The sequence below is a fragment of the Euprymna scolopes genome, chromosome 30 (genome assembly GCF_053919585.1).
Source record: "Euprymna scolopes isolate OS-2025 chromosome 30, ASM5391958v1, whole genome shotgun sequence".
NCBI lineage: Eukaryota > Metazoa > Mollusca > Cephalopoda > Sepiida > Sepiolidae > Euprymna > Euprymna scolopes.
Window position 1 is genome coordinate 72,382,474 of NC_136511.1, and position 18,026 is coordinate 72,400,499.

At 34.8% G+C, this 18,026-nt stretch overlaps 1 protein-coding gene across 1 annotated transcript in view; it reads right to left on the reverse strand.

The window, feature by feature from the left end:
* The window catches only part of LOC145254836 (pappalysin-1-like), a 654,441-nt gene that overhangs the window by 57,601 nt on the left and 578,814 nt on the right, over nt 1-18,026 (reverse strand). The gene's annotated exons all lie outside the window — the stretch shown is intronic.

Sequence of the window (18,026 nt, forward strand, 5' to 3'; positions counted from 1 at the left end):
AACTGCACGCCTGTGGAACTCTGTTCCGTTTGCCTGATTTCCAGCGATTACAATATGGTCGTCTTCAAGAGCAACGTAAACAAGTTCTCACTGAGCCGCCCCCTTTAGTAATCCTATTTACCAAATTTCCACTACTAATGATTACTACGATATTGAATACTGCACACTCATTAACTATTATCCTCGAGTAGCATCCGGACCTTGGGAAGAGTTGACTCCTTTGTAAAAAAAAAAAATTAAAAATGGAATGGTTTCAGAAAATGGCATATAAAATATCTAAATGAAAAAAGAATAAAAACAGAAATTGAGATACAATATACCTCTATAATTCCTCGAAAAACATAGTACGAAATAAGTCCCACTCTTCATCGCCTGTACCATCGCCGCAATGTAACAACCAACCACTTGTTCCAAAACCACTATCAATAATTTCCCACACTCTTTATCCGTGCTTAAACCTAAATGCAGATTCCATGAACAAAGCTTCTTTTTTAGAACTGCGCGCCCATGGATTTCTCTTCCGATTGTCTGCTTTCCAGCTGACTACAATCTGATTTTCTTCAAGTCCAATGTTAACAAGTTCTTGATGAACCATCCCACTATGTAATCCAATTTACAAAATTCCACCACTTATGTTTACTACGCTATAATGACATTGACTAATGCATACCCATTTACCCTTATCCTCGAGTGGCCTCAGGGCCTTGATAAATGGTGATGCATGTATAAAAAATAAACTAAATAAACGAAATATCTTCCGACGAATTTGCTTCCTAGTGTGCTATCAAAATAAATATCCTCGACTGACCCGAATAACAGTAAAATCAGATTCCTTCACTTTAGAGGTCCCAAGTCTTTGGTATTCCTTTCGATTGTCTTTTTCCCAGCTACCAAAAAGCAGAAATGAAAATGTAATGCAAACCAGTATCCTGTTGCACCACTCCCCAATTAAAATGACTCTACTTAACTGTCTCTATCTCAGTGTATTTTGCTTTTGTCAATTTAGATAAGAAAAAAAGAACTGACAAGGTTATGAAGATTTATTTTTGAGTGACATTTTGAGTGGTGAAACATAAGTCGCTCCCCCGCCCCCGTTGTCAAAACTATTTTTTTTACAACCGGGAAACGCTGCACACCACCCACCCCGGTTATCAGATTTTGAAAAATATTTTTTGGCCGCCCCGCTGTCACAATTTTTCATATATAAGCGGATTTTATGACCGGGCGACGCCCCCCTCCCTGTCAAATTTTTTGTTAAGACTGGACAACGCCGGGCGCCTCCACGTTAGTTAGGAATAAATGCGATTAATTCACATTACAGTGTAATTGACATGTTACAATTTTTAAATGCATTAAATATAAAGTGTTCGAACATAGTTGGGGGCAACATTAAGGTTCCCTAGTAAAAGGTTCCTTGCTATTGAAGTCCTGCTTATTTTTCTTTAGCTTTTAGTAGTATGTTTCTATTGTCTTTTCTTCCATAAATTTAATATAGTGTGAACCAGCACCTCGTTACCCAAATCCCCACTTCCGATTCCGTTAGGTTGTTTAATGCTGAATCTAGTAATGTTGGTATGAGTTTTGATGGTTGAATTTGTTTCTATTTTCAAATTTATCATTATGGTCCTTGATTTGTTTGGATTGTAGACGAAAATTGTTTTTTTATTTTTACTACATTGTGCAGAACATGATTGAGTTCTGCAATGGGAAAGGAAATAAAAGCTATAACGCCAAAGTTTAAAGAATTTTACGTCAGGCAGTTAGTATTTTCAGACAGTATTTTTTATTACCACACACAACTGAAAATTAAACTTGAGACTCCCTCACATTTGCGAATATTATAACTTAATATGCCGCTAAAAGAATAAGAACGATAAGAATTCAGACCAACGTGTTCTTTATATTAAAATCCTGAGAAAATAGTATATACATAGTTAACTAGAGTCAGCGACATATCGCGGCAACTAACTTGCCCAGGATTTGAACGCCGTACCACAGCATTCAAATTCCACATCCAAAGACACCGCTTTATCATTATTTTCTCATTTACTCACGAGTTGTCATTTGTATATCCGAGAAGCCATTAACCTTCAATGTCTGAATGTCATAGACATTAAATTAAAAAAAAAATCCTTGAGTGTAGATTTATTGCTAAACATAAAAGGCGCGTTTTGCATTATGTCACGGTCAATTGACCACACCATCTGCCCTGAGACCAACCGGAGCGCGTGTAAAGTAGACTGACTTTGATGTAGCGTGACACGCAATTGCTGCACAGATCTGAGATGGTTGCATGTGACCAGTGTATTTGAAAGTAATGCTAGATACAAGTGCATATGTAACGATTGTGCCTGTGTTCAAAAGTAAAGAGGGGGGGTCTAAAAAGTCACCTAGGAATGTAATTAGGTATTTATTAAAAATAAAAAGTATATATATATATATATATATATATATATATATATATATATATACATATATATATATATATATATATAATGTCAAAAATTTGGTTTATTTATTAATATATATATATATATATATATATATATATATATATATATATATATATATATATATATACACTAGCAATGGGTTCCCGGGTGTTTTGAAGTGTATGCTGAGCAAAACAAACAAAAAAAAGGTTAACTGTTTTTAACTTTGACCCCTATTATGACCCCTTAAAATTTATTGTTCAGGGCTCAAATAAAGTTATTAAGTTAGATACATGTCCAAGGAATCTATATCTAAAATTTCACCTTCGTAGGAGGAGTTTGGTAGAGTTCTCAACGGTCTAATTGTTGAACTTTGACCCCTTAATCGCAAAATGTCTGTCCGAAAACCAATCACATCGATTTTCCCAAATCTCAGTACCCTGTATATCAAATTTCGAATTTGTAGGCTTAAAATTGACAGAGTTATTACGCAGGGAAATGTACGCACATACTTTCACTTAATTATTATAGTAAAAAAATAATTAAATATATATATATATATATATATATATGGCGACTCATAGGTCACTTTGCAGTCTGAAAATGAAAAAGTTTTTTCCTTAATGACTGCATTATTATTTTTATTTTATTTTTATAAAACTGTTTAAAGTGTGGACATTTTTCCTGACTTAATTACGAAAGATTAAGTCTGTAAAGTACCTCTATTGTCGGCTTCACAAAGTCAAGCTTTTATAATATTTTTCCATGACAGTTCTTAACATCGGATCCCTTTTCTCTTTGCTGCAACCTTTTTTTCACTAAAAAACCGTTACGAACTGTTTTATTGTTATTTTAATAGAAAGTTCTCGTTTGAGCTGCAATTTATTATCCTACCTCACCAAACGTCTGGCTGAAAACACAATCAATGATTTCCCCCGCTCTTTATCTGTATCTAAACCAAAAATGAGATTCCATGAACAAAGCTTCCTTCTTAGAACTGCACACCTGTGGAAGTCTCTTCCGTTTACCTGCTTTTGATAATTATGTTTCAGTTTGAGGAACTATGGTATAATAAAATTATTAGGTGTTCGTTCGCGCCTGACCTCCATAGAATGTAAATATGTCACAAAGTTTTACAAGGTTTTTTTAAAAGGGGTGAGGGTCCACAATAAAACCTTTACTTTAATCTTAATTAACGTTAGCTTTTATTTATTTTTTGAGTTGAATCATATTGTGTCGAATAAATTCACATAATAAATTCACGTTCTTATTAAAGTGAAAGCAAAAAAAAAAAGTCGGAACTTCAGACAATTCTCGACACAAATTTGGCATGACTCTGTTTTTTCCTTCTCCACTTGCATGTGGCACTCTTTCGAAAATAGATAAATAATAAAAAATACAACGTTATCGTGTCAAAAGAAGCAAAAGATCCTGCTCACGTTATTACGTGTCTTTTTACGAACATTTACATAACCTTTTTATTTTTATTTATATATCTGTTTACGCTTTTTTGTCAGTGTACTAGAAGGAATTCAATTGATTACAACCCTTTCTGCGTGTTCTTTACATTACAGTAGTAAACCCTGAATCCGAGGACACCATGCTACACCGTTCAATACTTTAAAACTGAAACGAAGCTGTTCTGCTTGAAAAGGGTGCCATTTCCTTCCTATTCATTTTTATATCGATTCTTTGTTTTAAAAAATAAAGTAAATACGTATTATTTTTTTTACTATCCCATTTAGCTGTTTTGGATTATTATATTAAAGTAAGTAAAGCTTCATTATGCTTCAAAACTGTTTTTGTTTCTTTGTTTTTCGATATTTCGTCGATATTATTTAGTAAGGGTGTTTAGCAGAAAAGCCAACAAACAACTACCCGAAAAAATAAATATACAAGAAATAAATGTTACCATGGTCAACAATAGTTCAGTTTATGTTTTTTTTGTTTTGAAATAGTTTTTGATGCTCTTTACTTGAAATAATTTCAGCGAACCGAAATTAAAACGAAATTTGAGGCGATAACTACTTAAGGAATTTTTATATAAACTAGACATGCCATAGTTGAATATTCCTCAAGCATAAAATAACGGAAAACATTACAATATATTTATAAATATTCCTTACGTTGACGGAACTCTTAAATTGTTAACACAGAATGCTCAAGTGCCCCTCCTTCAATCCTTCAAATTGAAAACGGGACTCTCCATTTCAATGTCGCTGCCATTTTGATTTTTTTTTTAAATCGGCTCGTGAATTAATTTGTTTTTTTTTACAAACTACTTAAAAATACAAACCAATGAAGTTTTCTACCATAAAAGTAACTTTTATTGACTATGGTAACATTTATTTCTTGTATATTTATATTATTATATATATATAACATTTTCTCTTTGTAACGAAACATCATTTTGTTGGTCACTCTTGGCTACGAATGGAAACAAAGTTGATATAAAAAATATATTTTCCCGAAAATTATCTTTACTTTAATCAGATTTTTCTTAGGGTAAAATTTTTGAGTATCAAAACCTATCTCTTTAGAACCCTCTCCTTTTCATAACCTATCATACTTTCATCAATCACAGTCCATTTTCTGTAGGCTGTTTTTGAACCCAGTCAACGACGGGTACTTCTGCTAGTATATATATATATATATAAAATTTCGAATCCGAATTTACCTAATTAAAATTAGGTGTGAATTAAGCTCCCTGAATGACAGCGCATGTTTTTCGAAATATTAAATACCGGACTTGGTGTCTCTTAATATGTCCTCTTGGATAAATATGATATACGGTGTTATGTGGAATTAAAATGGTCTAGTATAAGGGTCTTTTTTGTGATATATGATTGTATGTTTTCTGGAAATTGAACGTTTTGGAGCATCGTTGTTTGATTTTCTTTTTACGGTTCCTAGGTTTAGCGACATGACACAGAAATCACTTCTGTCTAGTGAGTTATATCTATTAGGTTGAGAACATAATTCTTGCGGAATTTTTTATTTTGATTTTCAAATGATATATGTTTGAATAAGTTTTCGTCATAATACCTTTGCTTTATATATCATTTTAAATAGCGTGTTTCGCTCTATCTACTCATTTAGATTAGTATCGTTTTAACACAATTTTTTTTTCAAAACGTATAATACTAGACGAAAAAGATGCAAATTCGCACAGTTTTCACATTAAGCTTGGCCGAACAGCTGCTGAAACAGCTCTCGATATCAACGAAGAATTTGGTCTAGCAACCACTATGCAACACGCAGCACACTGGTGGTTTGAGAAATATCGCAGCGGCTTCGAGAGTCTTGAAAAAATGAGTGTAGTGGTCGACCATTGCTTCTTGACAACGGTCAATTAAAATTTGTAGTCGAAGCCAATCCATGCACAACTGTTCGATAACTTGCTTCTGAATAAAGCGTAACGTATACGACGATTTCCAACCGCTTGAAAGATGTGGAAAATAAAAAAGACTTGATAAATTCTTGTCTCAAAAATTGAATCACAACCAAAACGAACGCTTTATGAAGTGTTATCTTCTCTTCTTTTGCACAACAAGAATGATCCGTTTCAATAACGGACTGTTATTTGCAATGAAAAGTGGGTTCCTTACGACAACTGGCGACGCTAAGCTCAATGGTTAGACGCCGACGATGCGCCACGCAATTTCCCGAAGCCAGGACCCAAAAGAAGGTCATGCTTACTTTTTGTTGTCTGTTACCGGTCTAATCCATTGCAGTTTATTCAAATGCAGGTGAAACCATTATGACGGAGAAGTACTGTCACCAAAGAGATGAAATGCACCAGAAACTTCAACAACAACACCCAGCATTAGTAAACAGAATAGACACAATTATATTCCTCAACAATGCCCACCGCATGTTGCTAAACCGACTCGTGCAGAAGTTGAACTAATTGGGCGACGAAACTCTGTCTTATCTGCCATACTCTCCAGACCTCACTTACCGACTGCCACTTTTTCAAGCATCTCAACAACTTTCTATATGAGAAACGTTTCAAACACCTAAGCGATATAAGAAAAAAATGTCTTCTGCGACTTCATCAACACCAGAACGCAAAGTTTTTAACTTTCTTGCATAAATACACGTGTTGTGTTGGGAAGAGAGTATTGATTGTGATGATGCTTATTTCGATTAATAAGATGTTCATCTGAATTTAAAAGTTAAAAACCGCGAGAACTTTCTCGTCAACCTTATTAGTTAATTTTTGTACTTTTGGCGAATTTCCTGAGTATTCCAAGCACACGCTTCCTTATTTGCAATGAAACTTGCCCTTCGTTTGTATGCCTAACGCAGATTGTACTTATCGCTACACTTTCTGCACTAAGATATTTATTAAGCTTTTCAATCGTTAAGTTTCTAGGGTAATTTGATTGACATGTGGGGTGAAACAAGGTCATTACCCCTGACATGCGAACAAAACACAATTCTCCTTTTAGTTTTAGGGATCAATCATAATTTTTCAGTTAACTTCAGTATCATTCAGCTTTCCTTAAAATAATAATAATAAAAAAGCATTTTTGACGCTATTAATCGCAATTACACAATTGTAATCTGAAGGTCAGGTCAAACAGTTCTCGTTGTGGATCCAGTTTAGACAAAACATTTCTCACTTTTTTCCCGCGTTTCGGAAACAGGTGTCCGCACTTTAGAGTCTATCATTTTCATGAGAAAACCATCACTCTTAATATACCTAGCATTGTATTTTTATGTTTTAAATAGTCTTTTAATAATTTTTTCATGTAAATCCATATCATATTTCTCTTCTATTTGTTCAGTTTGTCTGTCCGTTTAACGTTTTATCGGTAATTACTGGGCCGATTGACTGAATATTTGTGTGGACTTTTGTTATGTTATAGTTCAGCGAACTAAGCATTATGGTATCCGTTTGATACACAGTTATGTATTAATATAGATCAATTGGGATTCGTATTTAAGTTCTAAATTTTCTCGGAATCTACTATATCTACCTAGCTGATGCTTTGTATTATAAGGTGCAGCAGACTATTATGGTGTCCACTAAACGTACAGTTAGGAGTTAATAAGTGTTAATATAGGTTGAATACCGTTTAATCACGTTAACATACCGGTTCTCGAGAGATCACCGAAGTTAAGCAGCGTTGAGTCTTGTCAGTACCAAAAATGGGGACTATTTGGGAATTCCAGGTACAGTATGTGCTTTCTGCTTATATCGGCATTGTTTCCAGTTGTTCTTGCGACTAGAATCAAGCAATGACACTTCAGGAGATGTGCGGTTTAGGATTGAGCAACTATTACCTCACTATTATACGTGCAACAACCCTTACAAATGGTAGAACTTGTCTTTTCAGACAGAAGGGAGGCATTTAAAAAGTATCGGCTAGTATTTAATGCCAAAATATGCACAAATTTGATCATATTTACCACCAATTTAGCATAAACGACATAGTGTAAGCAAACCTGTCATAACTTTTGCCTGTTATTAACTGACTCAAAAGACTAATTGGAAAAAGAAAATGCTACAACACGTTCCTTACAAATACACTTATTTTGCTACATCTATCTATCTGTCTATTTGAGAGTCAACAATCCCTGATCTCCTAGTGTAACCTAACCCACGTTTACACACGGGTCCCACACATTGTAGTACAGCACATTGCACGAAACAGAACCCAAGTAATAACTAAACTCATTTGTTTTCTTTTATAACAAGGCCATTTATTTCCAAGTACTTTCGCGAATAAAACGTGATTGTCTTCTCTCAAGTAATCGTGCCCCTTACTTTTCTGTCCTCTCGGACCTCTTTCACGCTTCTTAAGTGATCCCTAACGTGCTCTCAAACGTGCTCCTCTATCTTTTACACGCGCTCATTTTTACAGTATTTTGTTTAATTCATTACAGTTACGCCATTTCCCATGCATTTACATACGCGTGCCCGCCCTCTGTTACACTAGCAGTACTGATGGTGAAGTTCGAATCCTTACGTTTATGCGAATGTTGTAATACTAGGAATTCGTCATTTTATTTTGCAGTTTTTTCTTCTTTCTTTTTTTTAGATTAGAATTGAGAATGGATTATTTAGATCCGACCTTGGACATTATTTTCACTATATTTCATCGGATAGAAACTCCCTATTATCGTCAAGTGCGTTTTGCCGAACTCTGAATCTGTACGGAATATGAAACTGATCATTTGTTTGATTCTTGTGTGCGTCAGCACTAAATCGATTCGGATTCAACCGGCTTCCCCTAAAATGGGAAGTTTCATGGGAGTGTTGGTATTTATTTGCTCCCCCACCGAGCAAATTAGGCACACGGCCGATTTTTATTGTGAGGAGTTATGGGAGGGGGAAGGGAAAAAGGGGATCAGCTCCCGAGAGGAGGGAAATGGGAGTTGGTTAAAGGTCAAGCATGTGGGGTTGCCCCCACATCTGGTCTTAGCTAGTCCTAGCTAGTCATAGCTTGCAGCATCTGCCGGAACAGATACTACACTTTGATCTTGTCAGCCGGACCCCCGAGGGGGTTTGGGCGTGTTGGGGAAGTTTCATGGGAGTGTTAAATTCAAAAACGGTCTCCAGTCGTATTTATATCCCCCTCAGGGGAGATGACTACCTTAGGTTTCTGCAATTATTGTATGGCGGTGTCGACGTCTTTCTACATACAGCGCATGGTAATGCAGTAATGACTAGGATCAACATTCCTTAACTTCGGTGATCTGACGTGTACCGTTATGTCAACGTGATTATGCCGTATATTTGATGCGTTGCGTAGCTTGTTCTCGTTTTGTAAGTCAAGCATGTCAATGACACAATGGATAAAAGTGCTAAATTAATTAGTTATAAGTGACAGTATTCTGGAGAGTTAAGTTTTCCTCCTTAGCACGGGTGTCACCTAAGATACAACTGCAAATTACTTAAAACTTCTACACCGTAAGGGCTTAGGGAACGAGAGCAAACTACCCCCGTAGATAAAGCTAATGGTTACGATCAAAATTCTGTATAGATTACCGCGTTCGAAGTTATAGATTACCGAGTTTGACAAGACGAACATCAAGTAAGTCCGATCTTAAATCTGTCGAAACATTATGAGAATAACATTGATGAGAACATTAATCCGAAAAATGTAAATAATAATTTTACTTATAATAATGATTTACACAACGCATTCAGATTATATTGCTTAACGTTATATTAATATCGAGGCGATATTAAACTATCGGTACCTTTGCACTGTGATTACCAAATTTCCGGAAATATTAGTTCGGGCTCGACCGACAGCTGATATAAACTGCCAGAATATGCCGAGTGCTAATCAAGTTGATCAGCCTATAAGAAAGCGATAACAAACGCGTTTAGTCAACAAAAAATCGAACCAGACGACTTTTAATAAATTAGAAAAAAATAGTGTTTAATCACACACACATTTAATCAAACCAAATTTAACCATAAACCCTAGCCCAAATCACTGATCCTAACCCTAAATCCTAACTTTAAAATCCTAACATAAAAAAAATAGTTTATAATCACGAAAAATATAATTAGTTCAACGCTAACGTGAAGCGAAATCCTAACCCCTAAGACCAATCGTAAACCTAACCCTAAAAATCAGTTCATAATCGCGCGAAAATTTAATCAGTTTAATTCTAATCCTAACCCTTAATAAGCAATAAGCAGGTTTCTATTTATTTAAAACTAGCGGGGGCACCCGGCGTTGCCCGAGTGTTTGTTTCCGGGGGGAGGAGTTTTAAAAAATGTTATGGTAGGTAAGTAGGAAGGATCAAACCCGGAGTCATGAGTAAAAGTAGGAAAATAAAGTGTGAAAAAAAAAAACAAAAACAAAAAAACATCTGCAACGTTAACAGTTCGGCCACCAAGAAAGTCCATTCCAGTTGTTTAGGAAAAAAAAAAAAAAAAAAACGACTACGGTAGGTCGGCGCGAACGTGAAAATATAATGTGAATTGTCCAGCATGCTAACCACTACGCCACAGAGCACTGCAGCATAGTTTAGTGATTTTAAATAACTTGACATGAAAGAACTACGAAGCCAAACCGGTGCCCTCTTCTCAACTGTTCCTTGTGAACGATCCCCAAACGGTGTTAAGTGGTGGCAGAGGGAGGAGGAATTTATTAGAGAGAAAATATTTTACCACTTCCATTGATCTTAACCAATTTTGGCCGTGACTTCTCAGCAGAAAAAGTATAGAAATCTAAGATTATCGAGGAATTTTAGAAATAATAAGCCTATAACACACCTCAGATATTGTTCTGCCGTTTGTGCATATTATATTTGCATGAAATATCTTGATTTTTAATCCTATTAATGTCAAAATCAGACGGGAAAAAATGAGTTCATTTTATTTATATTTAATAATTAATAATTAATAAAATAAAACAAAACGAAAAATTATTCATTAAATTTACGGTAGGTTGTTATTATATTTTATTGCGTTTCCATTATTTTATTGTAATTAGTAGCCAATGTTGTTATTTGTTATTTCCTAGCGTTTGATCGACGCTCGACGTATTCCGGCGGTTTACTTAAGCGACCGGTTGATACCGAGCCAAGACCATGGCAATTCAATGCCAAAGTGCAAATGTTCGTACATATCTAAGATAGGCCTAGCTATTCCGAATTTACAACAGCAATCATAGAAAAAAAAATAACGATCAGCAGAACGGACAACAAGGTACGCGTGAGGAGGACTGCCTCTCAATCAGCTAAAGGTCATTTTTTTCTAAAATAACATAAAATATTTTTCAGGTAAAATTTATAATCATAGTTTTATTAAAAAATGTGGCAATAATTTTTCAAAGAAAATAAAATATCAAGGATAAATTTTTTTTCATTATAGTGAAAGCCATTATAAAATAAAGTTGAAGAAATCGATATTTTGTAATATGAATATATTAATAGGCAATCCTTTACTCCGATTTAAAACCGTCTGAATTAAGCTGAAACATTGTTTATGACTGTTTGCTGATGGGAAAAAGTAATTAGTTTTATGAAATTAGACTCAATGTACAGACTAAGTTATAACAAGTTTATTGGAAAAAAAGGTACAATATAATAAATAAGATATTTGCATTTGAATATATTTTGAATGCCGGGGTATGATGATTCGCTTACTATTTCCCATTGGTTTTCGCTTGTTAGAGTCTTTCATAGACGCAGTAATCCATTCTCAGGGGTGTCAGAATATTCCACTATATTAGATGCGAGGTGTCTTAAATAAGTTTCCAGACTGGCTATTCTGAATTTACGACAGTAAACATTAAAAAAAGACACACTAGCAGAACGGTCAACTTCGTACGCATGAAGGAGACTCCTTCTCAAGCAGCCAAAGGTAACTTTTTTTTCAAAAATTACATACAATATTTTCTCAGGTAAAATTTTATAATGAACGTTTTATTAAAACTTGTGGAAATATTTTTTCAAGGAAAATAAAGTATCAAGGAAAAATTATTTTTCTTATTACTGAAAGACACTATAAATGTTCAAGCGTGTAAGCCCTAAATAACGACACCGAAAGAAATATGCGTATAGATATTTTGTGAGAGTTATAACTCGATAAGACTCACGTTTCTAAAGCAGTAGATCAGTATGAAACGGGGTATGATGAATAGGTTTCAAAAATAAACGAAGAGTTGACATTTTGTAGTGGTAAGTATAACCTTCAAAACAAAGAAGGTAGTGAACCGTCATGAATTCTTAACAATGTTTAGATGTAATTGTTTAACAAAGACTGTATGTACACCTGGATAACTCTATGCGAACTATTGTTGAACAGGTAGCTAGCCTTTCTCAATGCTATTCTTATTTCCATACTAAGTGCTCGATCTTTCGCTGCTTCCCTAAAACATAACCAGCAAGAACTCGTTTCTCTATTACAACTGCAATTAATCTCCTTGTTCCTTATATGTACCTAAAACCAGAATAAACTTCCATGAACAGAGATGTTCTTTAAGAAATTCGCATTTTTGAACAAATATTACCACACGATTGCTATCTTTCTGATTAAAACATGGCCATCTTCAAGTTCTATGTAAACAGATGTTTTCCGATCTGCACTCTGTAAAGAGCAGATACTGATCATCCCACTCGTGTCATATTATTGTTTTTCAACTATCAATCTTATTTAAGCTAATCTTCAAACGGTATTGGTCTTGGTTAGTGATAACATTTTAGTACAAGAATAATTTTCATGAAAGTTTGAGAAATATCTTTCACACTGAATGTCAATAGTGAAATTGGTTCTGGCTATCTGAAGCAAGTTTTTGCGGCGAAAATATTCGATTAATCTGTCTTATATGAGCACATTAAATACTAGGGTCGTTCCAAAAGTAAATGCTCTAATTTTAGATTTAAAACGTGTAAGACCTAGGAAGACAAGGGTTACATCATGAACAGGAGCCACCTTTTGTGCTTCAGAATTTATTTTTGCTACATAGCCATTACTAGAGCTATGCCAAGACAATTTTTTTTTACAAGGTAGTCACCAATTATCAAGGCCCGGAAGCCACTTAGGGATAAGAGTTATTGTAAGTACAGCAAGTTAGTATGGAGATTTAATAAAGTGTCTACTTAAGGGGGCGGTTCATCAGGAATTTGTTTACGTTGGACTTGAAGACATCCAGGTTGTGTTACATGATAAGGGCTGTCCCCTGTTCATGTAAGTATAAAAATAGAGAGATTAGTTAAAATGAAAATAAGAGAAAGCAGAAATCGAACCCTGGACATAAGTTTTAAAGAACAATAGGTTTAAATGGAATGTCCAGTAAATTGTTAATTCGGATGAAATAAATAATAAATAAACTATTCAATTGTTAAAAGAATGTGGATAATAAAATATGAGTTAAATAAATTAGATATGTAGGTTAAATTCCTTTGTGGAAACAACACAAGGAAAATAGGTTATTGGGAAATCAATGTCGAAAACGTGCAAAGTCGCGCATGTTGAAACACGTGAATTTTGCTCACGTGGCCGGGGTGCATGGATTTCTCAATATAGTAGGGAGAGAGTCAGAGACAGGGGGAGAGAGAGTCAGAGACAGTCAGGGGAGACAGTCAGTGAGAAAACTCAGAGACAGGCGGACGTCTGAAGCGAGACGTTACTTCAGAAACTAAAATGTGAAACTTTGAGTTCTTAATGAGGAAGTCGACCGGTCGTCAGAAAATAAATTCATTATGTGTTTGTGATAAAGCTCATCTTTGTGTTTGTGATTTCTACAAAAAGGTAAATTGTATTGTTATTATATGTCTGTGTTATAAAATGTCATTACAACAACATCTCTCTCTCTAAGATACAACATCATATGTAATAAGACAAGAACTCTCACTAAGACTCATATCATTACTAATAAGAACTCACGTAACATACGGGCACAAGTGGTATAGTCTAATACAAATAATAATAACAATATAACAGTTGTAGTCAGGTGGGAAGCAGGCAGACGGAACAGAGTTCCACAGGCGTGCAGTTCTAAGAAAGAAGCTTTGTTCATGGAATCTACGTTTTGATTACTATCATTGTTTTGTCACTCGTGTATTGTCGACACAGTAAGGCACAGTTAATCAATCGAGAACCATATCACTCTATCTAAAAACATATAAGATATTAACTGATATATGCTCGAAAGTCAAAATAATGAAAAGAATATTCTCTTGTCATAGCCCTAGTCATCACTATTCTGCATGCAGCTTTGTTATCGATGAGGTTCCTAAGCGTGCTTTCGCATAGGAAAGTTGTTCCAAATATATGAGAGTCCATCTTTCACTTACTTATTGAAATGATAACATTTTTTATGTAAATATCTCTATTCTGAGTCATATGAAGGCAGTGCACAAAATTTCAATTCTATAGTAAAAAAAAAAAAAAAGAAGATACGCTGGGATGTCACGTCTTTATTCAATAGTCAGATAACTCTGTATTTCATATAGAGATGAAGTATTAGTCCAATAATTTGACCCCAGGTTATCTATGGTTTAATACAAACGTAACATATCAAGACTAAAGGTATGCGAGGATAATGTTTAATAAGATAGATAGAGGGTCTGTTTAATGATAAGAAAATTTATTAGAGAACTAACAAAATTTATCAGAATAAACAGCAGTTAATAACATACGACTACGTTTTACGTCACGTATGAGTTCACATTTAATTTGATACGGTCATATAAAAGCCCTGGGAGAATTAATCTCAAGGCAACGTGTTCACTAGATGAGAAAGGTGGAAAGCAATTCCACGGAAAATCTGTTCTTATGTTAGGCAGACAAAGAGAGAAAATAAAAGTATTTGTAGTCGTTGTAGACATCGATATTTCTGCAGTGGATGTCTTCCAGTGATGAGCCAAAAATTAACGTTCACTGAAGCTGCTTTCTTGACTGAATCATTAGATATGTTATATTTAGGACAATTATGAATGAGAAAAAAATTGTAACACATTTGTATCTGAAATAAATGTTACTTGTTCATTTTGTTTATATTTATTTTCCTCTTATTTTCATTGTTTGTCGAGTTTTAAATCATTTGACAGCATATTTGACGAGCTAAGGTTGGCGTCATCGGAACTCTTAAAGAGCGAACTATCCATTCTGAATACTTACGTTTCAACTCGACCATTTCCACAGAATGGTTCTCTATATAATGCAGGGCCGGCCAGGGTCCACTGACTTTATTGCCAATATTCACCTGAATTGTCTAGCTGTAGTTGCTATCGCACATTACACGCATAGGCGGTTGAAAATATAGTATGATAGAAACTCTAGTGTAGGTTTTTATAATAAAGTACTTGCTATCCAACGCAAGTTTAGCCTAGGAAAATTAGCAAAGACCCCTATTTTCCCCCCATTCCCCCTTACTGGTCCTGGTGCCTAAGTTGTTTCGGACCCCAAATGAGGTCTTGGAAGTAGATAATGCCAAGGCCGGGGCGGAAACGACTAAATATTATCGCGAATTACACGCAAGGTCGTTTGTTGAGACCACCAGACATAAGGAAATGTACATTTTAGTACCTGCACACGAGGAAGAATACTCAGCACGTTGGGAGGTACTTTTAATCGCCATCTTATCTTACTCCTTCATTCTCACTCTCTCTCTCTCTCTCTCTCTTTCTCTCTCTCTCTCTTTATCTCTCTCTCTCTGTCTTTATATACTTTTCGGATTATGATTGCGTTATTCAAATTCTGATCTCAAATTACCGAACACCGAATCATTATCACCTACTTAATATAATCTCTTTCGCCTCAATAATAGGCTGATCTCTCATATCCTATCTGTTCTGTGCTTACGGCTACATCACGTTTAAAAAATCGTTTATCGTCGGTCAGCTCAGGTAAGCAAACATAAGACTAGCCATTACTTAAATGGATGAATGTGTTGCAGTCTCAGGTGTCTGTAAAACACACTCTCTATAATACTGAACAATAAGACTATTGGACATTCTCCTTCTATACGAGTATTAAACGTGCAATATTTAATAGAAATCATCCCAGAATAGGTGTGAAGCCATTTCATGTAAGGAGTTAACACGAACGCAAAGTGATCCTCATAAAGACAGGAGATGCCTATTAGTTTTAGTATTGGAAAGAATAAAGCTATGGGTAGGAGGAAGACAGTTAGTATTATGATTGAATAACGCCAGGTGAGTATTCAAACAAATTCTATAGCCACATCATTGAAAAAATGTTGTCGGTGCATTACCTGAAAAGTATACATATGTATACATACGTCGGTAATAAAAAAAGATAAAGAGGCATGCTTCACTACAAAATAATTTCATTCATATTTTATGATAACAAAGTAATAATCTAAATAAAACACTGCCGAAGCTGGGTTCATTTCTTTCATAAACGATAACGTGAACACTGTTCATTTAAAGTAGTGGGGCAGGTTATCTCCATATTCCATAGGAATCTTTCACTTAGTGATACAAGCACCAAGTGAAAGATATTTTCAGCAATCTGTCCCACTAAAGTCAATTCTTCATTTTCCTTCATAATCGCCGACCTCCAACAAAACAGGTCTCTATCAGTCATCAGTACTCAAAAAGGGGACGGACCATGGTCCAACTTTCGGATCTATATCATCTTCCTTACAGATCAACAAGGTTTGCGGACTCTCCTGACTCCTTTTTCTCGAGGCGCGACTATATCCCTAAACTTTATTCTGCTAACGGAGGATAAATGTAAATGAGATAATTTTGACGTCCCTACAATTGATTTTAGAAGACTACCGGGAGGGGTGCCCGAATTGTCCGGTCGTAAAATAAGCTTAAATATATGTTTTAATTCGTTCAGATTTGGTATATATTATTATAGAGTCGTGATTTCAAAAGACAAAAAGAAGTATTTGGCTGCCATCAGCTAGAACCGAAACCGAATGCAAAACTGTAGCATTCAAAGCTGGTAACGTTACCACCGTACGCATGTGACACGCATATGAGCTGATTAAAAATAAACTAAGGTATATGTACAAAAAGTATAACGATTTTTTTTTCAATTTTAACCTTTTTTTGACCTTTTAAAACCCCATACAAAAACGGTCCATAAACATTTAATCATTCAAGGGTCCTAATGCCGCTCAGTGTCTTTTAGTTTCGGGAGAGATAGAGTTTGAAAATATGAAGACAGACGGACAGACAGACAGATAGACATAGGGAGTTTTATAAATTAGATTATGGAAATACCTCGTTCTTTCTGGGAAGCAATACCCACAAAACCTTGCCAGAAAAAAATTATCAAAGAGAAAGAACACGCCCTTCGTTGCCTTGTGGCTCTCTTTGCTATCAGAGTTAAGCGATACCGAATAAAGTGGAGATGTAATATAAATTTTCAATTCTTATAGGCGATTCATAACGCCATCAACAATTACCGGGTTTAGAAAAGTGATCACATATCCATACAGAAAATACAACTAGGATTGCATTTCCCATACACCTGGCTTTAATAATAGGTGATGAAGTCTCCTTAGAATGATTGACAGAATAAAATGGGAATTCTGATCTCCGTGCAAAAAAAGGTTTTTATTGAACACTTTTGAAAACATATTAATTTTAAATTCGTTTTATTAAAACAAAAACAGGGTGGGTTCGAGGGTCTCAAGACCTTGCCCGATCGTAAAAAAAAAAAAACGCTGAAATATATTTTAATTCATGCAAATTTCATATATATTATTACTATCAATTCTCTATTGAATATTATATTGTATATAGTATATAGTAATGATTTCAAAAGTTTAAGCAATATATATATATTATATGCCATAAGCTAGAATCAAAACAAAGACATTTAGCGTTCAAGCAGCGTCTCCTACCGACGTAGCTATCGAAAAATAGTTAAGGAAGATTAAATATTAAACGAGTTGAAGACATTAATTAATTCTGGCAAAAAAATAAGGTAAACGTATGTCGGTTAATCGAAATGAAAATTTTGTATTTAAACTTGCTGATATATGACTGTCATCGCTATCCATTCATCCAAACAAAGATTTTCGTCATTATAAACCATCGTTGGTGTATGATTACTATTTTTTGTTGATTTCAGAGTTATATAAAGGGTAGTTAAAGCGCTTATTGGTTAAATATTTACACATAAGCTTTTAC